At 38.1% G+C, this 26,756-nt stretch overlaps 1 long non-coding RNA gene across 3 annotated transcripts; it reads right to left on the bottom strand.

Annotated features, from left to right (window-relative positions):
• Nucleotides 1-374: 374 nt before the first annotated feature.
• On the bottom strand, nt 375-26,756 carry LOC102148411 (uncharacterized). 3 transcript variants are annotated; one of them, XR_011427629.1, is made up of 5 exons: nt 26,331-26,756; nt 24,398-24,555; nt 21,982-22,058; nt 20,460-20,556; nt 375-604 (listed from the first exon to the last, which is right to left on the bottom strand). It is a non-coding gene; the product is annotated as an uncharacterized lncRNA (long non-coding RNA). The 3 variants fall into 3 exon arrangements; XR_011427630.1 differs by having other exon boundaries at nt 26,240-26,654; XR_011427631.1 differs by having other exon boundaries at nt 26,416-26,654.

The following is a 26,756-nucleotide window of genomic DNA, read 5'->3' as shown; positions in this document are numbered from 1 at the left end:
ATTGATACAGTTAGATTAAGGTCATCCATTTTATTATTTTCTGTCTTTTCCATCTGGCTTTTGTTCCCATATTTCTCTATTTTGTCTTCTTGGGTTAATTATTTATTTATTATTCCATGTTAATTTGCTTCTTTGCTATACTTTGTGATCATTTTTAGTGGTCACGGTCTGTATTATAATATATATTCTTAACTATTCAGAATCTACTTAGAGTTAATATTGAACTCTGCTCTTGCTCGTCAAGTGTAAGAACCTTGCAATTTATAGCCGCATCTTCTATATTGCAGCTGTCGTATATATTACATCTATCTTTATATAAAACTATAATACCATGTTTTTAATAACATCTGTATTGATAGAGAACACAGCACATATTTAAAGTATACACTTGGATTCATTTATTTAAAATTTTGATATAATAGACATATAACATTGAAGGCGATCCGGCCTAAGAACATGAATGTGCTTGCATACAGGACATTTCATGGAGCTGACTTGCGGCTGAGCTTGCTTGCAAACAGGATGTTCTGCCCAGTCCTCTTATGGCCCTTCCGGGGAGAACATTGCCTGCAAACAGGAGTGTTCTCAGATCCTGGAATTCAGCCTAGGGATGGGAAACAAACACAGCATTGTAAGCACGTGAGCGCGCTTGCGTAGAAGCATGTATGATGAGTCTCCGCCTTTGGCTAGTTGCCGGCTTTGTCTAGGGGGATATAAAAATAAACAGCCCGTGCCAGACAGGGCTTTTTTTCTTCCACTGTCGACACCGGTGTCCGTCTCCTTTTTGGGGCCCCAACTTTCTTCATTTCGTCAGCAACATCACATTATATTAGTTTCAGGTGTACAACATAATGATTCAATATTTGTATATATTGAGAACTGATCACACTAAGTCTAATAAATATCCATCGCCACATATGTTACAAATGGATTCATTTTGAAATGTGTATACATCCATGAAACCATGACTACAGTCAAGATAATGAACAAATCCATCACTCCCAAAGCCTTTCTAATCCCTCCCACCTCCCAGCTTCCTCGCCCTCTGCCTCCAGACAACCACTGATCTGCTATCTGTGACCATAAATTAGTTTGCAATTTCTATAAATGTATATAAATGTAATCAAACAGTATGTTTTCTTTTTTGTCTTGTTTCTTCCACTCAGCATAATTACTTTGAGATTCATCCATGTTGTTTCATGTATCAGTTCAATCCAATAGATAGCTGAGTAGTATTCCATTATATGGATATATAATTTATTTGTCCTTTCTCCTGCCAGCAGACATTTGAGTTGTTCCAGTTTGGGGCTATTATGAATAAAGCTGCTATAAACATTTCTGTGAGAGTATCTGAATGGGTCTAAGTTTTTATTTCTCTTAGGTAAATACCTAGGTGTAAAATTGTTAGGAAGTAAGGTAGTTGTATGTTTGACTTTAGGATGAATTGACAAGCTGTTTTCCAGTTTTTAAAACTGTTTTATATTCCCACTATTAATTTATGACTGCTCCATTGACTCCACATCTTTATCATCCTTCTTATTATCAGACTTTTGAATTTTAGCCATTCCCTCTAAACCCATTTTTAACCTGAATGTCACAAATTTTGACATGTTCTATCTTCATTATTATTCAGGTCAACATATTTTAAGTTCCATTTGAAATTTCTTCTTTGACTCATGGGTTATATAAATATGTATTGCCTAATTTCCAAACATTTCCCAGATATTTGTTACTGATTTTAATAATTCCATTTTGGTCTAAGAATACACTCTGTGTGATTGGATATTTCTAATTTATGAGACTAGAGTTTTGTTGCCCAACATATGGTCTGACCTGGTGACTATTCCTCATGCACTTAAGAGAACAGGTGTTCTGTTGTTGTTGGGTGGAGTTTTCTATAATTGATAATTAAGTCTATTTGTTTGGTAGTGTTTTCTTCTTTGCTATTACTGATTTGCTATGTATTTACTGAGAGAAGTGTGTTGAAGCATCTTTACCATTTTATTTTTTTCCTATTACTTTTCACTTCTGTTTGTTTCCTATGTTTTGAAGCTATTATTATGTACATTCACACTTGTGAATGTGGGCTTGAGGAATTGGATACTTTTTCATTATGAAATGGCTTTCTGACTCTGGTAATATTCCTTGTTCTGTAGTCTCCTTTGTCTGGTATTATCACAGCCACTACAGCTTTCTTTGGATTAGTGTTTCCATGATATTCTCTGTCTATCCTTTTACTTTTGACCTATTTTTCTTTAAAATGTATATATTGTGTAAATGTGTATATATATTAAAATGTGTAGTATTGTCCTTTCTTTCTTAAACCCAGCCTGACAATCTCTAAATGTAATCATTAGACAATTTAAAATTGATGTAATTATCTATATCAGCAGTTCTAAAACTTTAACATGTATAAGAGTCACCTGGAGAGCTTGTTAAGCCATACTTTTCTGGACCCATCACCAGTATGTTCGGTGGAGCCCATGAATCTGCAATGCTATCAAGTTCATCGCTCATTCTAATGCTGGTCCAATAACCACATATCTATGTATTTCTGTCTCTATGTACCACTGGTGCCTTTTTTCCTTTCTGCCTATCTGCTGCTTGTTTCCTTTTCCCACTTTCTTGCCTTGTCTTAAATTGAATTTTTTCTTTTGTATTTCCACTTTGACTTATCAGATATACCCCTTTGTTTTATATTTTGAGATTATTCTATGGTTTCCAGTATTTACCCCAGTCCATCCTCAAATAGTCATACTGCCTAGCATATAATGTAAGAATGTTCAACAGTATATTTACCTTTCGCCTGCCTATCCTTTGGATTATTTTCATCATAAGCTCACTTCTGCCTATAATGTACATCATACAATGCATCATTATTATTTTTGCTTTATGCATTTAGTCCTTTTTTAAAGAAATTTTAAAAATTCATTCTTCCACCACTTCCCCTCCAAAATTCTTACACCTGGCAGACACAAACTAAGGAGATCTCTCAGAGCTTCTTTTTATCTATTAATTTAAACCAAGGGGTAAGAGAATTTGATTGGAATACAGCCACACCCATTCGTTTATATATTGTCAATGGCTGCTTTCCAGCTACAACAGCAGAGCTGAGTAACTACAAAAATATTTATTCTCTGGCCCTTTAGGAAAAAACCTGCTGATCCTCAGTTAATGGCTCTAGAGGAATTCCTGAATGAGTGTCACTCAGGGGGATGCACTGCGGTGGTGCTCGAGGCTCTCTGCCCTGGGCTTCTTCCCTCCCCCTTGGCTTTTACTCACCAAGTGGACACAAAGTAGAGAGCAGCTTTGGTCTTCCTAAATATACGTTAGTGACAAGGTAGCTGGCATATTTAGGGGATTGAGAATTCCTTAATAACCAGACACTGAATAGCCAGACAGCTGAGGAGGACAGTGCAATAAAACCACATATAACAATGAATAAAACCGCATATAACACTTGAGGCAGAATATAACATGCTTGGCCATGGCATATTAGTCTCTTGAAAAACTGCTCAGTTTTTCTTGTGAATATTTTATTCATAAGTTTTGTACAAATATTCAAAATTGGTATTAATATTGATTTCATACATTAATACTCAAAATTAAGAATTTAATAGTCTTAAATTTTTGTTATCGCCATTACATGTTCATTAAAAGTTAGAGGTGCAGGCCTGGTGGTTAAGCTCGCATGCTCCACTTTTGTGGCCCAGAATTCACAGGTTCAGACCCTGGGTATGGACGTATACACTGCTCATCACAACATGCTGTGGTGAGCATCCCACATACAAAATAGAGGAAGATTGGCACAGGTATTCGCTCAGCGACAAACTTCCTCAAGCAGAAAGAGGAAGACTGGCAACAGATGATAGCTCAGGGCCAATCTTCCTCACCAAAAAATAAAAAAAAATCTACATTCAACTTGATTGCAAACCCATATGGCTCTGTTTTTTCATTTCATTTCCTTTCTTGCGATTTTAATATTAGTGTTAACTACTTTCCCAAATTCATCTGACAGACTAGTGTTTCCATTTCTACTTTGTTTGAAGCCAACAGATTACCTGGGTACCTGCCCCGGCCCAATTCCTTTGAGCACTTCTCATCCTGGTAGTACCGCTGGGTCCCACATAAAAGGATCATCTCTAAATGAGCCCCTCAGTGAAAATCAGGTATCATGTGTTCTTGGCCAATAGTATGCTGGAGCTCAGGGCCATTCTACAAGAGTATAAAATGCCGTGTGGCTGCTTAGCCGTGTTTCGATACTTACCAGCAAACTTAACAATAGTGCAGATTCTTTAATGTGTGAAGGTTTTAAAGCAGGGTGAGAAATACCCACTAGTGGTTTTATTTGTTTAATGTACCATGCCTAAAGTTATAATTTATCAAATAATTGTGATTTCATTAAACTATCAACATCCCTCTAGATTTGCACTGTCAGATACAATAGCCACTAGCTACTTGTGGCTATTTAAATTTAATTGATTAAAATTAAATAAAAGTAAAAATTGAATCCTTCACGGGTACTAGCCATAACCAAGTGTTCACTAGCCATGTGTATCGGACTTTACAGATAAAGAAGTTTTCTATCATCATAAAACTTTCTATCAGATAGGAATATTCTGAATACCTACATTTTACATAAATAAAGAGAATTTTATGGATTTAACTAATTAAATACTGCCACACATTTAATCATTTGTAAAATTAATTGAGTACTGTAAAGCATATGGTTAAAATCATAAATCTTTGTCAGATATTTGAAAGCATCTTAATTCTTGTCTAGTAGAAACAATATGCAAAAATATTGTTTAAAAATAGTAAGTTGGAAAAAAGTTGACTTCCATTTTGTTATTACCATTTTTATGTTTATACTTACTCATATTCTCATTTCTTACTGTATTTCCCCTGTGATTATGATAACTGGACGATTTTAGATAATTCCTGCAGTTTCCGTGTTTTTGCCTGACACACACACACACAAAGTGTAATCACAAAAAGTGAATGTTTTGGATCTAGCTTATCAACCAAATATTTCTCAGTCAGGGCCTAGGTCTTGGTGACCTTGCGATGGAGGCCCCTAAATATCTCTCCTTTATTTCCTTCTTACAAACACGTGATTGAGATGGGTTAAGTTATAGTTTCAGACCCTTCCTCCCCTATGATGGAGTAACAAGGATAGCAGGCACTCTTTCACCTCAGACAACTTAAAAATATAAAAATATGTGTGAAATGACAGTGTTCAGACATTAGTCAACTGCTCAAGACTAAGATCCCTGACTGCATAAACAGTCAAGGTGAACCCTATTATTTCTCCAAACGTAATGAACCAATAGCCACAGTGGAAAAACTCCATAATATATGGAATATTAGGTAAAGTACGCAAAAGGAGACTGGCTTAATAGAGAGGAAAAATTAGACCTATGACATAAAAAAGCCCTTAACTTTTTAAAAGCTATTCTGGTCTTGCCTAACAAAGCTTAAAAATGCACCTTGAAAGGATCAAACACTTTCCAAGTTATACCACCTGCAAAGAAGCAGGAAAATGTGATACACAATCAGGAGAAAAATCAATATTCAAAACTGACTCAGCTATAGAACTAGTAGACAGGTTATTAAAATAGTTATACCTATGTTTCATATGGTGACAAAGGTAGAGCAAAATATGAGCATGTTAAGAGAGTCATGGGAGATTTTTAAAAACCCAAATTAAACATATGGAAATGAAAACTACAATGCCTGAAATGTAAACTACATTGGGGAAATTAACAACTGATTAGGTACTGCAGAGGAAAGATTGAGGTTGAAGGTATACTAAGCAAAAAGAAACAGAATGAAAAGACTGTAAACTTATCAGTGAGCTGTGAGACAACTTTAAGTGAACTAACATTGTCATTAAAGCTCCCAAAGAATGAAGAAAGAGGAGGGGACTGAAAAATTATTTGAATAATATGGTAAACAATTTTCCAAAATTGATGGAAATTATAGACCTAAAATTAAAACTCAGTGAACTGTAATCATAGGAATGTAGAAATATAAACCAAGGCTGATCATAACGCATGATTTTGAAACAGTGATGAAGTAAAGAGGAAGTCAGCAGAGAAAGGAGACTCATTATATAAAGAACAAAAACAAGAATAAAATCAGGTTTCTATTTGGAAACAAGAAGGTAGAAGGCAATTGAGCAAACTCCTTCTGCAGTGCTGAAAAGAAAAATATTTCCTTGAATTCTATGCAAAGTAAAATATTTTCATAAAAAAGTAAAAATTAGTGTATGTCCAATTTTCTGACATAAATGAAAGAATTGATTTAACAGCATACCTGCACTATAAAAATATTAAAGTCCCCCAGACAGATAGAAAATAAAATCAGATGAAAACTTAGATCTACACGAGACATGATAAAAATGTGTGTAAGTATATTTCTTTCTTATTTTTTAAATTAGTAAAAAGATAACTGATTGGGACCCTCAGAATGGTGTAATGAGGAGCTTGACAATTTTCCCAACAAAGCAACGATGAAACTGCATAACATTATTAAAACAATTACTTTCACTCTATGGAAATTGAGCAAACACATAAATGAATCAAGAAGCATTTATTCAAGCAAAACTACTGAACTCCAGGAAGGGACAATGGGAGTGTCCAGAGTTTTAGTCTAGGGATGCTCCCATCTCCCTCTGGCTTTGTTTTACCAGAGCTGAACAAGCTATGAAAACCAGCAGCTTTGAGCTCTGGGAGACTGACATGAGTTGGAATGGAGTCTGGAAAAACCCCATGCCTGGAGGTGTTGTGCAAAAGGAATGTGAACCTCAGTGCAAACAACTGGGGATGGATAGCTAACACAGACGGTCTGAGGGTGCAGTATCATGAGACTAACCAGAGGTTAATCAAGACAATTCTGGAAATGAGAAAGCCAGAGAAGTTCTTAATAAAATTTGACATATTCGTGGTGGTCCGGAAGGTTGGTTTATGCATAAAGTTGTGAGAACCCTAGCCATCTGTTCATCTCTGGCTGAATACGAGGCCTTGAGTATGCAAAAAGGTGACAGGAGAAGGCCCTGCAGAAAGTAAAAAGCCAAGGATTTGTTTGTTTTATTTTATTGAGGTCATAATAATTTATATCATTGTGAAATGTCAGTTGTACATTATTGTTTGTCAGTCACTATATAAATGTGCCCCTTCACCCCTTGTCCCTACCCCCCAACACCCTTCACCTCTGGTAACACTAAACTGTTCTCTTTGTGTGTTAGTTTATCTTCCACTTATGAGTGAAATCATATGGTGTTTGTCTTTTTCTGTCTGGTAAAAGCCAGGGATTTTAATGTGTTTCCCAGCCAACACTCAGAGCCATTGCCAAGGGGTAGAAGGCGCACCTAATCAAGGGGCTTATGGACAACATCTGAGCATTCATTGGCTGACCACTAAGCTATGCTGACCCAGAAGTGACTCTGTGAAGCCAGGCTTAAAGGAAAAAAAGAATTTAAAAAATAACAATAAACTGGTCAGAGACATCAGCATCTCCACGTTGCAAAGGAGACAGATTCCAGAATTAGTCAAGTCAGTACACAAAAGCAACAATATCAGTTCCTGGGGGAGTAGTAGATCTAAATCCAGAGTTGGTGCAATGTATTATCTAACATGTCCAGGTGTCAACAATAAAAAATGGGAACTGCAAAGAAAGGGGAAAGTGTGAACCGTACATGGGGAAAAGTCAACAGAAACTGTTTCTGGGGGAGGTGAAGATAGAGGAACCAGGAAAAAATACTTAAAAGGAGCTATTATAAATATATTCAAAGATCTAAATGAAACCATATTTGATGAACTAAAATAATGTATACAATGGCTCATCAAATAGAGAATCAATAAAGAGAGATTACTTTTTAAAAAGAAGATAATAGAAATTCAAGACATAAAGTGTTGAATATCTGAAATGAAAAGTTCCAAAGACAAGCTCAACAGCAAATTGAGTTGTCAGAAGGAAGATTTTGTGAACCTGCTGATAGGTCAACGGAGATTATCCAGTCTGAAGAAACAAAGATAAAAGGAATAAAAATTAACAGAATGTCACAAACTGCTGGGAAAACAATCAAGCATAGCAAGCATACACATGACAGAAGTTCCAGGAGTATAACAGTTACTTTGAAGGAGAGTAGAGAAAAGGACAGAAGAGTTCTTTGAAGAAATAATGGCCCCACACTTCCCCAAATGAGGAAAAACCAATCTACAAATCCAAGAAGGTCAACAAACTTCAAGTAGGATAAACAAAAGGAAATTCACATATAAACACATCATAGTCAAGCTACTGAATGCCAAAGACAAGTAGAAAATCTTGCAAGAAGCAAGAGAAAGAGGACTCATTATGTACAAGGGAACCACAAGCAACTGACAGCTGACTTCAGAAACAATGCAGGCCAGATGACATTGAAAATGCATTTTTCTCTTTCTTTCAACTGATTGTAAAGACGATTGCACAAAATGATGAAAAAACTGTAATGTTGGACCTATATAAATATGTAATATATGAAAAGTGCACAAAGACAGGGAGGAATGGAGCTATATCAAAACAGTTTCTAAACCTTACTGGAAGTAAATATTAATCTGAAGAGTATTATGTTAAGATGTATATTGTCTTCCCTTGAGTAACTACTAAGAAAATAATTCAGGCTATTAAGAGAACCAGTAAAATGTTTCTCTAGAAAAAAATATATTTGATGTGAAAAAGCAGTAAAAAAGGCACAAAAACACATAAGACATAGGAAACAGCAAAATGGGAGATAAAAAGTTAACAATATCGATAATTGAATTAAATTTGAAATGTATGAAGTACTCCAATTGAAAGCTGAGATGGTTGGGGCCAGCTCTGTGGCACAGTGGTTAAGTTCATGTGCTCTGCTTCAGTCACCCAAGGTTTGCAGGTTCTGATCTCAGGTGGGACCTATCAGCTCTCATCAGGCCACACTGCAGCAGCATCCCACTAAAGCAGAGCAAGATTGGCACAGATGTTAGCTCTGCAACAATCTTCTTCAAGCAAAAAGAGGAAGATTGGCAACAGATGTTAGCTCAGGGCCAATCGTCCTGGGGGGCGGGGGAAGCAAAGATTGTCAGTCTCAAAACAAAACAATATACAACTGTATGCTGTTTACAAGAGACAAACTTTAAATTCAAATAGACAAATAGGTTCAAGGTAAAATCATAGGAAAGTACACCATGCAAATAGTAACAAAATAGCTGGAGTGGCTATATCAATATTAGGCAAAATACTGTTTGACGCAAAAAATGTCACTAGAGACAAAAAGGAATATTTTATAAGGAGGAAGAGGGAAACTTACATAAATATTTAACAATTATAAACATAAACATTTGACAGCTGAGCAACAAAATATATGAAGCAAGTCTGGCAGAATTAAAGAAGATATAAACAAATTGTCAACAATAGCTGGGGTCTTTAATATGCTATTCTCAGTCTGGGTCCAATGAAGGAAGAGAAACCTCACAGTAATTTGAACAGGAAACTGTTAATATAAATGACTAACTATTAATTAATACTTACATAAGGGGATTAGAATAATGACAGATTAGCAAGTAAGTAAACAGTACGCTACAGAGTATAAGACTACAGATATAAGGAACACTAAACAGGGCTGAGATTGAGAGCCCATGGGAGATCCACTTGACAGGACTGAGATCCAGACCTTGTGGGAGAGGGCAAGGCCTTTACTTACTGAAAGGACTCTGCGAGTAAGCCATGGTAATGGATCTTCAAGAAGCCCACCCCCTAGTGTGCTGCGTAAAGCTGTCCGTGGGGAATCCCACCAGAGATACTTAAGTGCGAAACTGTGCAATGGAGGACACACATGGAAACTGCTGATTACTGTGAGCTGCTGGCACCAGGCACTGGAGAAGCTCTGAGTGACACAGGAGCCAAGGGGATACTCTGCCATAAAATAACCCAAGGATGGGTGTGTGATTAAAGAGCACAGATGTATTTACAGAGCAGCCAGAATGAATGAAACTATAGCTGAGTCAATAATTTTTTAACTGTCACACAGCATTCCCAATAATGGAGAGAAAAACTAGATTAAAAAATGAATATGAACAATCTTATCTGCCAATTTGAATGACATCACATGTGTAGAATAGAGGCAGAGACCATATGCTAGGCTATAAAATGACTCAATATATTTAAAAGAACTGAAATAATGTAAAGTTCTCCTATCACAAGATAATTGAATTAAAAAGCAACAGAAAGAAATGTGGGAAAATCTCAAAGTTTGGAAATTAAACTACATGCTTCTAAACCGCCCATATGTCAAAGAAGAAATCACAATGGAAACTAAAAATAATTTGAATGAATGAAACAAAAACAACATCTCACAACTGATAAGAAGTAAACGAGGATGCAGAGGAAAATTTATAGCCTTAACACCTATATTAGAAAAAATTATTTTAAATAAATACCTAATTGTTCACCTTAAGAAGGTAGAAAAGAGGAGCAAACAAAACCAAAAGCAAGCAGAAGGAAGGAAATGATCAAGAATAGAGCAGAGATGGAAGTCTATTAGAAATAATCAAAAATTACAGCAAAGATACAGGGTACAAAACAAACTTACGAAGATCAGTTGCATTTCTATACTCTAATAATGAACTAAGAGAATTCAAGAATACAATCCCATTTACAATTGCAACAAAAAGAATAAAATATCTAGCAGTAAATTTAATCAAGGAGGTAAAAGACCTATACAATGAAAACTATAAGACATTACTGGAAGAAATTGATGATGACATAAAGAAATGGAAAGATATTCCATGAACTTGGATTGGAAGGATAAACATAGTTAAAATGTCCATACTACCTAAAGTGAGCTACAGATTCAATGCAATCCCAATCAGAATGCCAACGACATTCTTCATGGAAATAGAACAAAGAATCCTAAAATTCATATGGGGGAACAAAAGAACCCAAATAGCTAAAGCAATTCTGAGAAAAAAAAACAAAGCTGGAGGCATCACAATCCCTGACTTCAAAATATACTACAAAGATATAGTAATCAAAACAGCATGGTACTGGTAAGAAAACAGGCACACAAATCAGTGGAACAGAAGAGAAAGCCCAGAAATAAAACCACACATCTACAGACAGCTAATCTTTGACAAGGAGGCTAAGAACATACAATGTAGAAAGGAAAGACTCTTCAATAAATGACATTGGGAAAACTGGACAACCATATGCAAAAGAATGAAAGTAGACCATTATCTTTCACCATAAACAAAAATTAACTCAAAATGGATCAACTACTTGAAGGTAAGACATGAAACTATAAAACTGTTAGAAGAAAATATAGGCAGTAGACTCTTTGACATGGGTCTTACAAAGATCTTTTTGAATACCATGTCTCTTCAGGCAAGGGAAAAAAAGAAATAACTGGGACTTCATCAGACTAAAGAGCTTCTGCAAGGAAAAGGGAACAAGGATCAAAATGAAAAGACAACCAGAGCTGGCCCAGTGGTGCAGTGGTTAAGTTCGCACGTTCCACTTTGGCGGCCCAGGTTTCGCTGGTTCGGATTCAAGGTGTGGATCTGGCACCATGTGGCAAGCCATGCTGTGGCAGGCATCCCACATATAAAGTAGAGGAAGATGGGCACCGATGTTAGCTCAGGGCAAGTCTTCCTCAGCAAAAAGAGGAGGATTGGCAGTAGTTAGCTCAGGGCTAGTCTTCCTCAAAAAAAAAAAAAAAAAAAAAAGAAGAAGAAAAGAAAATATACTAAGGCAGCAAGGCAGAAGAAAATAACTTGCAAAGGAACCCCATCAGGCTTTCAGTGGATTTCTCAGCAGAAACCTGACAGTCTAGGAGAGAGTGGAATGATCTATTCAAAATCCTGAATGACAAAACTTTCAGCCAAGAATACTCTATCCAATGAATATCTCCTTCAGATATGACAGAGAAATAAAAACTTTCCCAGATAAACGAAAGCTAAGGGAGTTCATTGCCACAAGTGCCCCCCTACAAGAAATCCTCAAGAAGGCCCTCATATCTGAAAAAAGAAATAGGAAAGGTGCTACAAAGCCCTGAGCAAGGAGATGAATAGGCAGGCAATAATCAAGAAGTGGCAGATCTCTATCAGATCAGGTTAGTAAACAATTCTAATGTCAAGGATAATATAAACAGAAAATACGAAAACAAAAATGACCTCATCTTTTTATCCATAGACGCACAACACAGGTTGGAAAAAGATATTACAAAGTAACTTAGAAGGAAAATAGTAAAGGGATGGAATCAGTATAGTCTAAGGAAGTAGGAGGCTGTCAGAAAATGGACTATCTCAACTATGAGATTGTTTATATGAACTTAAGGGTAACCAATAACAAATAATCAGAACAGACATCTTTACAATAACCGAGGAGGAAAAGAAGAAAAACAACAGAGAAAACTACCTAATCAAATTGGTAGTCCAAACTACACAGGAAGGAAACAAAGGAAATGCAGAAGAATCAGGAAATGTGTGAGAAGATGGGAGTGTTAAGCCCTATATGTCAATAATCTCTCTAAATGTAAATGGATTGAATTCGCCAATCAAAAGAAACAGAGTGGCAAGATGGATTAAAGAACAAATGCCAACAATATGCTGCCTCCAGGAAACATATCTCAGCTCTAGAGACAAACATAGGCTCAGAGTGAAGAGATAGAAGACAATACTTCAAGTTGATGGCAAACCAAAGAAAGCAGGTGATGCCATACTTATCTCAGACAAAGTAGACTTCAAGATAAAACTGATAAAGAGAGACACAAAGGGGCAGTGTATAATAATAAAAGGGACTCACCACCAAGAAGACGTAACACTTATAAACATGTCTGCACCCAACACAGGAGCACCAAAGTACATAAAGCGACTATTAACAAAGCTAAAAGGAGATATTACCAACAACACAATAATAGTAGGGGACCACAATACTCCACTTACATCACTGGATGGATCATCCAGACAAAAAGCCAACAGATACTGGACTAAATGAAAAACTAGATGAGATGAACGTAGTAGACATACAGAGTCCTCCATCCCAAAACAGCAGAATACACATTCTTCTCAAGAACACATAGAGCATTCTCAGGGATAGAGCAAATATTGGGAAACAAGGCAAACCTTAATAAATTTAGGTAGATTGAAATGATATCTACTATCGTTTCTGACCATAATGCCGTGAAACTAGAAATCAACTACAAGAAAAAAGCTGGGAGAGGAACCAAAAACGTGGAGACTAGACAACATGCTACTGAACAACCAAAGGGTCATCAAAAAAATAAAGGAAGAGATCAAAAGATATTCGGAGGCAAACAAAAATGGGAACACCATGTTGACTCTTATGAGATGCAGTAAAAGCAGTCCTAAGAGGGAAATTTATAGCAATACAGCACCACATTAACAAACAAGAAAAAGCTCAAATAAACTATCTTAATCTACACCTAACAGAATTAGAAAAAGAAGAAGAAACAAAGCCCAAGCTCAGGAGAAGCAGGGAAATAATAAAAATTAAGTGCAGAAATAAATGAAATAGAAACAAAAAAGACTGTGAAAGGATCAATGAAACAAGGAGCTGGTTCTTTGAGAGGATGAACAAAATTGACAAACCCTTAGTGAGACTAAGAAAAAAAGAAAGAAGGCTCAAATAAATAAAATTAGAAATGAAAGAGCAGAAATTTCAATGGATAGCACAGAAATACAAAAGATTATGAGAATACTAATGAAAAACTATATGCTAACACACTGGACAACCTAGAAGAAATGGATAAATTCTTAGACTCTTACAACCTCCCAAAACTGAATCAAGAATAAACAGAGAATCTGAATAGACCAATCACAAGTAAAGAGATTGAAACAGTAATCAAAAACCTCTCCAAAAATAAAAGTCCAGGACCAGATGGCTTCTCAGGAGAATCCTGCCAAACATTCAAAGACAATTTATTACCTATTCTTCTCAAACTATTCCAAAAAGTTGAGAAAGATGGAAATTCCCCTAACACATTCTATGAGGCCAACATCACCCTGATCCCACCACCAGACAAGAACAATATAAAGAAGGCAAATTACAGGTCAATATCGCTGATGAACATAGATGCAAAAATCCTCAACAAAATATTGGCAAACTGAATACAGTAATACATTAAAAAGATCATACACCATGATTAAGTAGTATTCATACCAGGGACACAGGGATGTTTCAACATCCACAAATCAGTAAATGTGATATACCATATAAACACAAAAGGAGGAAGAAAAACCACATGATCATCTCTATAGAAGCAGAGAAAGCATTTGACAAGATCCAGCATCCGTTCATGATAAAAATTCTCAATCAAATGGGTATAGAAGGAAAATATCCCCACACAATAAAGGTCATATATGACAAACCCACAGCCAACATCATACTCAGTGGGGGAAACTGAAAGCCATCCCACTGATAACAGGAACAAGACAAGGATGCCCACTCTCTCCACTCTTATTCAACATAGTACCAGAGGTTTTGGCCAGAGCAATTAGGCAGGAAAAAGAAATAAAAAGAATCCAAATAGGCACTGAAGAAGTGAAACTTTCACTCTTTGCAGATGACATGATTTCTATATATAAAATGTATAGAAAACTCTAAAGAATCCATCGGAAAACTCTTAGAAAAAATCAACAACTACAGCAAAGTTGTAGCATACACAGTCAACGTACAAAAATCAGTGGCATTTCTATACTCTAATAACGAACTAATAGAGCAAGAACTCAAGAATACAACCCAATTTACAATTTCAACAAAAAGATTAAAATATCTAGGAATAAATTTAACCAAAGATGTGTAAAACCTATACAAGGAAAACTATAGGACATTACTGAAAGAAATCGATAATGACATAAAGAAATGGAAAGATAGTCCATGTACATGGATTGGAAAAATAAACATAGTTAAAATGGCCATACTACCTAAAGCAATCCACAGATTCAATGCAATCACAATCAGAATCCCAATGACAATCTTCACAGAAATAGAACAAAGAATCTTAAAATTCGTATGGGGCAACAAAAAACCCAGAATAGCCAAAGCAGTCCTGAGAAACAAGAAAACTGATGGCATCGAAATCCCTGATTTCAAAACATATTACAAAACTGTAGTAATCAGAACAGCATGGTACCAGTACAAAAACAGGCACAAGGGTCAGTGAAGCAGAACTGAAAGCCCTGAAATAAAACCACACATACATGGACAGCTAATCCTCAATAAAGGAAGCAAGAGGGGCTGGCCTGGTGGTGCTGTGGTTAAGTTTGCACATTCCTCTTTGGTGGTGCAGGGTTGGCCAGTTTGGATCCTGGGTGTGCACATGGCACCACTTGGCAAGCCATGCTGTGGTAGACATCCCACATATAAAGTAGAGGAGGATGGGCACAGACGTTAGCTCAGGGCCAGCCTTCCTCAGCAAAAAGAGGAGAATTGGCAGCAGACGTTAGCGCAGGGCTAATTTTCCTCAAAAACAAATAAATAAATAAAAAATAAAGGAACCAAGAACATAGAATGGAGTAAGGAAAGCCTCTTCAATAAGTGGTGCTGAGAAAACTAAAGAGCCACATCTAAAATATGAAAGTAGACCATTATCTTTCTCCATAGACAAAAATAGACCCAAAATGGATCAAAGACTTGAATGTAAGACCAGAAACTATAAAACTTCTGGAAGAAAATATAGGCAGTACACTCTTTGTCATCAGCCTTAAAAGGATCTTTACAAACATAGTGTCCACTCAGACAAGGGAAACAAAATAAACAATAAACAAGCAGGACTTCATCAGACTAAAGAGCTTCTGGAAGGCAAAAGAAACCAAAATGAAAAGACAACCCAGGAACTGAGAGAAAATATTTGCAAATCATATATACGATAAGGGATTAATCTCTGCAATATATAAAGAGCTCACACAACTGAACTATGAAAGAATAAATGACCCAATCAATAAGTGGGCAGAGGATATGAACAGGCATTTTTCCAAAGAAGATATACAGATGGTCAACAGGCAGACGACAAGGTGTTAAACATCATTAATCATCAGGGAGATACAAATCAATGCTACAGTTAGATATCATCTTATGCCTGTTAGAACAGTTACAATCACCAAGACAAAAAAATAACAAATGTTGGAAAGGTTGTGGAGAAAAGGGAACCCTCATCTACTGCTGGTGGGAACGCAAACTTGTGCAGCCACTTTGGAAAACAGTATGGAGATTTCTCAAAAATTTAAAAATAGAATTACCATATGACCAGGCTATCCCACTACTGGGTATTTATCCAAAGATCTTGAAATCAACAATAAGAGACGTATGCACCTCTGTGTTCATTGCAGCATTATTCACAATAGCCAAGATGTGGAAGCAACCCAAGTGCCCAACGACTGATGATTGGATAAAGATGATGTGGTATATATATACAATGGAATACTACTCCACATAATCGTCCCGTTCACAACCACATTGGTGGAACTTGAGGGCATCATGTTGAGAGAAATAAGCCACACAGAGAGAGAAAAGAACATATGATTTCACTCATATGTGGAATATAAACAAACTTATGGATGAAGAGAACAATTTAGTGGTTACTGTGGCAGCAGGAGAGTGGGTACAAGGGGTGCGGTGGCACATTGATATGGTGTTTGATAAATACTGATGTACAACTGAAATTTCACAATGTTATAAACTAGTTAGACCACAATAGTTTTTTTTAAACTGGTTTCTTGGAAAGTTCAAAAAAGGTGAGACAACATGAGTGACATCAGCCTCATGGTGGAATTTTCCCCCTTGTCACGCCCCTCTAAGTTACAGCCAAATGGACATGCACTGACCAACATAGGATTTCCTATACAGCAGTAGAGGATGCCTAAGAGATCCATGCGTCTATACATCTGAAGGTGGGTGGACTCAACCCCCAGTAAGCAGTGGAACTAGGGGAGAAGCCCCCACCACCCTCCCTGAGTGGCAGCAATCCAGGTTGTGGATCCTCACACAGTGGCTTGCACAAGTGGTGAGGACAGCCCAGCTCACCTGACTGCCAGTGGAGCATGGATGGTGGCAGCCTGGCCTGTGTGACTGCTGGCACAGTGGAGGTGGCCTGGCCCACACAACTGTGAGCAAACGGGGTGGGGGCAGAAGAAATAGCCCCTTTGCCCCAGCACTGGCAGGTGGAACCTGTGACCAGAGGCTTCAGGAAACACAGCAGATCTGGTGACCTAGCCCCCACTGGTGGCACCCCCCAACACCAGCTCAGCAGCAGCAGGAGATACATATAGTTCTCCAGGTCCCTGGCAGGGATAGTGACACCTGTGAACCCAGGACCCCTGGCAGCAGTGCAACCAGCACCTTCAGACAACCCAGGACAAGCATCACCGGTCATGCATGGGGCAGCAGCACCCACGCCTATGGGAGCCAACAGAAAGCCAGTGGGGTCTCAGATAGACCAGCCTCACTATACCTGGAAGACCTAGAAAAAGAACAAACAAAGCCCAACGTCAGGAGAAGGAAGGAAATAATGGAATCAGAGCAGAAATAAATGAAACAGGAAGTGGAAAAACAATAGAAAGGATCAATGAAACTAAGAAGCGGTTCTTTGAGAAGATAAACAAAATTGACAATATCTCAGCCAGATTCAGAAAAAAGAGAGACGACTCGAATAAATACAATCAGAAATTACAGAGCAGTAACTACAATGGACACTGCAGAAACACATTGGATTACAGAAGAATACTATGAAACACTATATGTCAACAGACTGAATAGCCTGGAAGAAATGGATAAATTCTTAGAACCATATGACCTCCGAAAACTGAATCACAAAGAAATAAAGAATCTGAATACACCAATCACAAGCAGAGATTGAAACTGTTATCAAAAGCCTCCCAAAGAAAAAGTCCAGGACCATACACTTCTCTGGTGAATTCTACCAAACATTCAAAGAAGATTTAATTCCTATGCTTCTCAAACTATTCTGAAAAATTGGGAGGATGGGACACTTCTGAATTCATTTTCTGAGGCAAACATTATCCTGATATGAAAACCAGACAAGGATGACACAAAAAAGGAAAATTACAGGCCAATATCAGTGATGAACATAGACACAAAAGTACTCAACAAAATATTAGGAAATTGAATACAACAATACATTAATTGGATCATAGACCACGATCAGGTGGGATTTACTGTAGGGGTGCTGAAATGGTTCAACATTAGCATATCCATCAATGTGATGTACCACATTAACAAAATGAAGAATGAAAATCACATGATCATCTCAATAGATGGAGAGAAAACATCTGACAATTTCCAATATCCATTTATGATAAAAACTCTCAATAAAATGGGTATAGAGGGAAAGTACCTCAACATTACAAAGGCCATATATGACCAACCCACCACCAACATCACACACAATGGTCAAAAAGTGAAAGCCATTCCTCTGAGAACAGGAACAAGACAAGGGTGCCCACTCTTGCCACTCTTCTTCAACATAGTACTGGGAATTTTAGCCAAACAAGTAAGGCAAGAAAAAGAAATAATAGGTATCCAAAAAGGAAAGGAAGAATTGAAACTGTCACTATTTGTGGTTGACATGATTCTATATTCAGAAAACTGTAAAGAATCCAACAAAAAACTATTAGAAATAATCAACGAATACAGTAAAGCTGCAGAGTACAAAATCAACATTCAAAAATCATTTGCATTTCACTCCATAACGGGGGCCTGCAGTTTGCCAGTTGGGATCCTGGGCATGGACCTACACACCGCTCATCAGGCCATGCTGTGGTGGCATCCCAAATAGATGAACTAGAACGATTTACAACTAGGATATACAACTATGTACTGGGGCTTTGGGGAGAAAATAAAAGAGGAAGATTGGCAAAATACGTTATCTCAAGGCCAGTCTTCCTCACACACACAAAATCAGTTGCATTCCTATACACTAGTAATGTACCAGCAGAAAGAGGAGTCAAGACTATAATCCCATTTACAACTGCAACAAAAAAGAATAAAATACTTGGAATAAATTTAACCAAGGAGGTGAATGCCATATACTCCAAAAACTATGACATTAATGAAATAAAGAAGACAAAGAAATGGAAAGATATTCCATTCCCATGTATTGGAAGAATAAACACAGTTAAAATGTCCATATTACCTAAATCAATCTACAGATTGATCTACAGATCAACCTACAGACTTAATGCAAACCCGAATGGAATACCAATGACATTCTTCATGAAAAGAGAAAAAAGAATCTTAAAATTTATATGGAAAAACAAATGACACTGAATAGCCAAAGCAATTCTGAGGGGGGAAAAAACAATACTTGGATGTATCATGCTCCCTGAACTCAAAATATACTACAAAGCTGTAGTAGTCAAAACAGCATGGGACTGGCATAAAAAACCCGGATATACAGATCAATGGAACAGAATTGAAAGCCCAGAAGTAAAACCACACATCAAGGGACAGCTAATCTTCAACAAAGAAGCCAAGAACACACAATGAAGAAAGGAAAGTCTCTTCAATTAATAGTGTTGGGAAAATTGGACAGCCACATGCAAAAGAATGAATGTAGACCATTGTCTCACATGATACACAAAAATTAACTCTAAATTGATTAAAGACTTGAATGTAAGACCTGAAACCATAAAACTCTTAGAAGAACATATAGGCAGTACAGATTTGATGTAGGTCTTAGTAGTATCTTTCTGAATACCATGTCTCCACAGGCAAGGGAATCAAAAGACAAAATAAAGAAATGGGACTACATCAGACTAAAGAGCTGCAAGGCAAAGAAAACCATCAGCAAAACGAAAAGACAACCTACCAATGGGAAGAAAACATTTGCAAATCATACATCTGACAAGGCGTTACTTTCCAAAATATATAAAGAGCTCATACAACTCATTAACAAGAAAAAAGAATAATCCAATAAAAAAAATGGACAGAGGATACGAACAGACATTTTTCAAAGATGATATCCAGATGGCCAACAGGCACACAAAAAGATGTTCGACATCACTAATCATCAGGGAAATGCAAATCAAAACGACAATGAGATATCACCTCAGACCAGTCAAATGGCTATAATTACCAAGACAAAAAATAACAAATGTTGGAGAGGATGTGGGGTAAAGGGAATGCTCATAAACTGGTGGTGGGAATGCAAACCGGTGCGACCACTATGGAAAACAGTATGCAAATTTCTCAAAAACTTAAAAACGGAAATACTGTATGATCCAGCCATTCTGCTACTGGGTATTTATCAAAAGAACATGAAATCACTAATTCAAAAAGATATATGCACCCGTATGCTCACCACAGCATTATTCACAATAGGCAAGATGTGGAAGCAACCTAGGTGCCCATCAAGAGACAAATGGATAAGAAGGTGTTGTATATGTATACAATGGAATACTACTCACCCGTAAAAACAGACAAACTCATCCCATGTGAGACAACATGGATGGATCTTGAGCAAAACAAGTCAGATGGAGAAAGAAACACTGTATGATTTCACTCCTATGTGGAATATAAGCAAACACATAGATGAGACTAGATTAGTGGTTACCAGAGGAAAAAGGGATGAGGGAGGATGAAATGGTAAAGCCACATATGTATGGTGACAGATAAAAACTGAATTATTGGTGATGAACACAATGCAGTCTAAAGAGAAACTGAAATATAATGATAGACACTTGAAATGCATACAAGGTTGAAAGCCAATATGACCCAATAAAATAATTATATATATATAAAAATACATATATATATACATATATATATTTAAATACAGACAGTAACCACTAAAAATAGGCACATATAGAAAAAGCAAGTTAAAATGGAATTTTAAATAAATATTATTAACCCCAAAGAAGAAAAAAAGAGAAAGGGGAACAAAAGCCAAATGGAAAAAAAGAAAACATGTAGTAAAATGGATGACCTAAATCTAACTGTCAATAATTACATTAAATGTAAAAGGATAAAATTATCCAATTGAAACTTAGAGTTTGTCATAACAGATAGAAAAACAGCATTTAAAAAGAAACAAAAGAATATCTTAAATACTCAAATTCTTTGTTAAATTCTATTATATGTAGTATCATTATTTTGACAAATATTTTGAATGGCTGCATAGCACTCTAACTTATGGTATAATAGAATTAATCATGTTTAGATGATTATGATTTTATACATTAAGTTGGACAACATATCTAAGGTCTTTTCCGCTCTTGCTCTCTGTTAATTTAAGACATGATTTTACTCTCTCTTATGGCCACTAGCAATCCCTGACTTAGTACTTCTGTGGTTCATGAGTTAGAGGATACTAATGTAGGATGATCCAGAATTATATCAAAGTCATTAAAATTCATCGCATCCTAGTCAGCAATAAAATAGTCATATTTATCATTCAGGAATCCCTTACCAAGAACCATGATCCATATATTTTCAAGTCTTAAATCATATTGCTATTCAATTCCAAAAACCTCACAGAGCATTGGATCTCAGCCTTCAGAGACCGTTCATTGCTGGGCTTTATCACGTGTATCTAGAGAACTCACATCTGTGAGAATGTCAGAGTCTTTCCCTGCTTGGCCAAATGGGATCTCCATCTCTCATGCAACTACAGTCCTGACACAGGAAGCTCAAATCATTTCTTGACAGGACTTAATTTCTTCATTCCTCCATTATAGCTCTTAACATTACTAAGTTGAACACATAGGAGAGAATAATCTGGTCAGTGAATATATAAACACTGGCTAGAAGAGACTGGGCCACATAAGGAGGATTAGGTTATTTGGAACCATTGTTCAGTTCACTGGAATGGGAGGAACTGGGAAGCACATAATAACATGGGGTTCTTTTGGGTAGGAAGCTTCAGAACAATTAATGAAAACATTTACGTCTCACTATTTCAACGAGAAGGAAACACTAACTTACACATACCATGGTTTTGCACCTGCCAAAACAGATCACTCCTCCTTGGGATTCCTCTACTGGGAATGAACAAAGAGAATCCAGAGCTGGGAAAGGAAAAAGAGACCATGAGAGCAAGCATAATTTAGGGTTACCATGAGAGGAAGTAACATTTGGCTCCTCCATTCCATTTTGCATAACACCTCTAACTGTACAAACATAACAATATGAAAAAATTAGAAGGACTGTAGACAAACCCAAACTCTTCCCCTAATGCCCAGGAAACCCAAACACTTCAACAGACAGTTTTCTGGCCAGACCTCCACTTTGGGGAAGCTGCTCTGCACCTGAGACTAGGCTGCTCAGCCCAGCCCTGAACAGGTCTTCCTCCCTCCATTCACACCTTCCAGGACTGAAAAGGAGCCACGCCATCCAGCCACACCTTACCTCATGGCCTTGGGGTCATGTGAGGTTGAAGAGGTTAGAAAAGACATAGAATTGGTCAGGAAATATTCAGTATTCCAATTCCAGAAAAATGAATGGTTAAACACATTACAACATATCCACGTAATAAACGTGAAGTCAGGAAAAATATCGTGAACATGGAAAGCATTCCAGAAACACTGTCAGTAGAAAAATCAGGTTATAAAACTATAGGTACAATATGATACCATTTGAAGAACACATGTGTATCTCAATATCAAATGACTGAAAAATCATCAGACTTCAATAGACAGAAAAAATCTAGAAAGTTTTACATTTACATGTTGACAGTGCTTATCTTTTGCCCCCGATGGGGGATTTTGTTTGTTTAAGTATATCTTAACTTGCTGATTGTCCATTTCTTAAAATATCTATGCATGTGAAGATTTGTTGTGTGTTAAGTGGAAGCTGTTTTCCAAAATGTGGAAAGTTCATTCTTCTAAACAGAGGTTAGTTGGTCTTGGGGAAATGTACTAAATTTGGGTTGTTTTATTAAATGGTTTTTGATTCCTTCAGTTACCAGTGACACAATCTCCTCTCAGGTTTTTAGGCATGCTCATTGTTGGATGACTGTCTAGACAGATGGCTGAAGTCCCTGAGTATAGCTAATATGTATTGTTGCTGGTCTCGGGGCTACATCCTTTTGCAAGTTCTCTGTATGGAACCCTTTCCCATCCTGTTAGCCACGTCCTCCAGAAAGCTGCTCAATTTTCTTATCCTATCAGTCTCACTCAGCAACCATCATCATCAGAATAAAAAATGTAAAGTAGGAGTTACCGTGTGACCCAGCACTTCTGTCCTCAGCTATATACCGAAGAGAATGGAAATATGCATTCACACAAAAACTAGTACACAAATGTTCACATTTGTCACAGCCAAAAAGTGGAAGCAACCCAAATGTCCATCAACAGATGGATGAAGAAAATGCCATTTATGGATATAAGGGAATATTACGCAGTCAGAAAAATAAGGCTATTTTGATACCTACTCCTCGTGGATGACCTTGAGGACACTGTGCTAAGTAAAATGAGCCTGTCATGAAAGTATAAATTTTGCACGATTGCTCTACTATGAGGGTCCTAGAGAAGTCAAATTCATAGAGACAGAAAGGAGAACGGTGGCTGCCAGGGCTGGGAGGAGAGGGGAATGGGGAGTTAGTGTTTAATGGGACAGAGTTTCAGTCGAAGATGAAAAAGTCCTGGAAGTGGATGGTGCTGATGGTCGCACAACAATGTGAATGCACTTACTGTCACAGAACTGTACACTGAAAAGTGGTTAAAATGGCAAATGTAATGCCATGTATACTTTACAAAATAAAGTAAAAGAATGATGTGCTTATCTACCACATGGACGAACTTTGAAAACCTCATGCTAAGTGAAAGGAGCTAGACATAAAAGGACACATACTGCATGATTCCATGTAGACTGAATTTCAAGAGTCAGCAAATCCATGGAGACAGAAGCTGGGTTAGTGGTCTCCAGAGTATGGGAGGACGATGGAATAGGAAGTGACAGCTAACAAGGCCAGGGTTTCTTACTAAGGTGATCAAATATTTTGGAATTAGATAGTGGTACTGATTTGTACAACCTTGTGAATATAGTAAAAAGTTTTCTTTTGAGTAGATTTTTACAAGGTGAATTTGGGGCTGGCCCAGTGGCGTAGTGGTCAAGTTCAGCACATTTTGCTTTGGTGGCCCGGGTTCACAGGTTTGGGTCCCAGGCATGGACCTACACCACTCATCAAGCCATGCTGTGGTGGCACCCCACATACACAATAGAGGAAGATGGGCACAGATGTTAGCTCGGGGCCACTCTTCCTCAAGCAAAAAGAGGAAGATTGGCCACAGGTGTTAGCACAGGGCCAAACTACCTCACCGAAAAAAAAAAAAGGGAGGAATTTTATGATCATGTATATATCTCAACTGAAAAAGTAAGGTAAAAATTTACAACATAAATTCCTTACCATCACGGTGCTCTCATAGGTCATCAGAGTTTGATCACAACCCGACAGTGGTGGCTGCAGTCAGAATGACATCACTGCCTTATCAAACACCAAGTCACATTATCTGAATCTCCCCAGTGGCCTTCGATGCATCTATTCCTATTCAGGGTTTACTTTACCTACCAGAAGGAACATAAGAGTATCAACAGTGTCATTTGAGTCTTTCTATCACCCCAAATACTAAGATGGCATGGTCTGGCATATGATAAGCATTTACTAAAAATCTGATTATTTTACCCCAAATTCTAGTTCTAGACATTTCTTAAGAAAATATTGAGATAAAGAAATGCATGTACGAGTATCTTCAATACAGAGTTTTTGACAGCCAAAAACTAGAAACACAAAAATCTAAGAGGGAACAGGTTAATTAATTTGGTTCTGCTATGTGATGGCATGTACAGGATTATTAATCAGGATGATACTGGTCCAAGTGTAAAATACGCACTCATAACTGGGGAACGGTATCCAGTTGAAACTTAAGACATAGATTCTGTTCTCAGATTTTCTAAACGTAACTGCTCTTAGAGTTCATGACATTTTAGTGTCTTGGGTTTTTCATCAGTAAAGGCAAGAGTACGAAGATCACTTACTAAGCATGAATATGTTGGAGAAATATAATCTACATTGAAACTTAGTAATATGTTGTAATCCCATATAAATATGTTAGCTATTTTTATTGAAGAACATTGCATGTCCCCTAATCGGGTATTATAAAAGAAACGATTCTCCTTCCTAGAGTAAAATTGTGCTTATCAGCCCTGCTCTGATAATGCTCACAAAAATAATGGGCAAAATTAGATCTTTTGCTTGAGAATGCATTTTTAATTCATACATCAAGAGTTTCTAGAAAAGAGGAAATTTCCCTCCTGCCGAAATGCAGCAGAAACAAAGAGACATTTGTGAATCACAACCTGCGCAAAGAAGATGATGTGATCAAGGGTCTCAAAGTGAGAACATCAGTAAGACTCTCAGTGCCCTGAAGCAGCAACAAAAGGCATGTTGGTAAACAAAACGATTCCTTATTTTCTTGTATTTCAATCAGTATTTGGAAATCTTTTTGGGAAGACAACTAAAAATCAGATATCATTGCAAAGTTTTGTTAAATTTTTCTTATATCAATAATTTAAAATCAGTGAATTTATGAAAGAAAGAAACAACTATCCTCAATGTTGATTTTTGCATGAAAACAATTCTTTCCCCTCCCCAAGATTCTTCTTTGGGGGATGGCAGGACTGAGGAGGAAGTCAGGAGGCACCTGGCTGTTCTTGGGGCACAGAATGACTTCCTTACATGTAGGACACTCTCCAGGTCCACACCCGCCCTGCTCATACACATAAACAGATGGAAAGGAGGACAGAGCCTGGACTACGGGTATAGGTTTACAGCACGTTCCTGGGGTCCGAGCTCTGGGAACCCCGAGGCTCTGAGACAGTAGCTGCCCCTCAGAGCTCCCAAGTAGAGAACTTTCTAGGCTTTCCCAAACTAACCTCGGTGCCCCGTGGCTGGAAATCTCCCTTTAGGGCTCAATATCCTACTTCCCTCTTGCAGCCAAGCAGCTGTGAGGAGAGAAGAGGAGGAACACCAGGGAGCCCAGAGCCACCAGACAGTGACTCCACAGAGCCACAGCCATCACACCCGCACAGGTGAAGGACATGCAACCAAATCCCCGTCACCCCAGCACAGCCACGCACCTGTCAGCCTCGCAGCCACACCTACGGCACGGAGGCGCATCCCACCGCTCACTCGCGTGTCTCACACACACACCCGGCCACACGCTGCCCGTCTGTCCCCACAGACACACACCGTCCTCTGCCGTTCAGGCCCGAGAGTCCCGTGAGGACTGGCGTCCCTACTACGGGCCTCCACGCTGTGAGCGCTTCCGCCGCCACCCCACCTGGTTCACGTCGGGCTCCGAAGTGACTCGCTTCACAGGATTCCCGCATCCTGTGCTAACACATCCACAAATGAGCTCAATTCACCCTGCAAAGAGGGAGAACCGCGCGAAAACGGAATGGAAGCCGAAGATCTGGAGTGACCCCTGCTCTCTGAGAAGTGTCGCTCCAACCTGAATATCTCTGGGCGCGGCGGCTCGTCAGAAAGGCCGCCGAAGCGCGGAAGTCCCGGTGGAACGGCACCACGAGAACCGCCCGGAGCCCGGCCCGAGCGCAGGTCTCTCAGCCAGGAGCGCGACGCGAGGGCGCGTGCGCGGGCACGGAGCCTGCGCGGAGGCCGCTGGTGCGCGTGCTCGGTCCAGAGGCGGCGCTGCGCCCAGGAGGCCGAGCAGGGCGGCCCGGCGCCGGCTCCGAGCGTCCGGCCTGTG

This window comes from Equus caballus, chromosome 17 (genome assembly GCF_041296265.1).
Source record: "Equus caballus isolate H_3958 breed thoroughbred chromosome 17, TB-T2T, whole genome shotgun sequence".
Lineage (NCBI taxonomy): Eukaryota > Metazoa > Chordata > Mammalia > Perissodactyla > Equidae > Equus > Equus caballus.
Note: the sequence above shows the minus strand (reverse complement) of the source record. Positions and strands in the feature narration are given on the sequence as shown.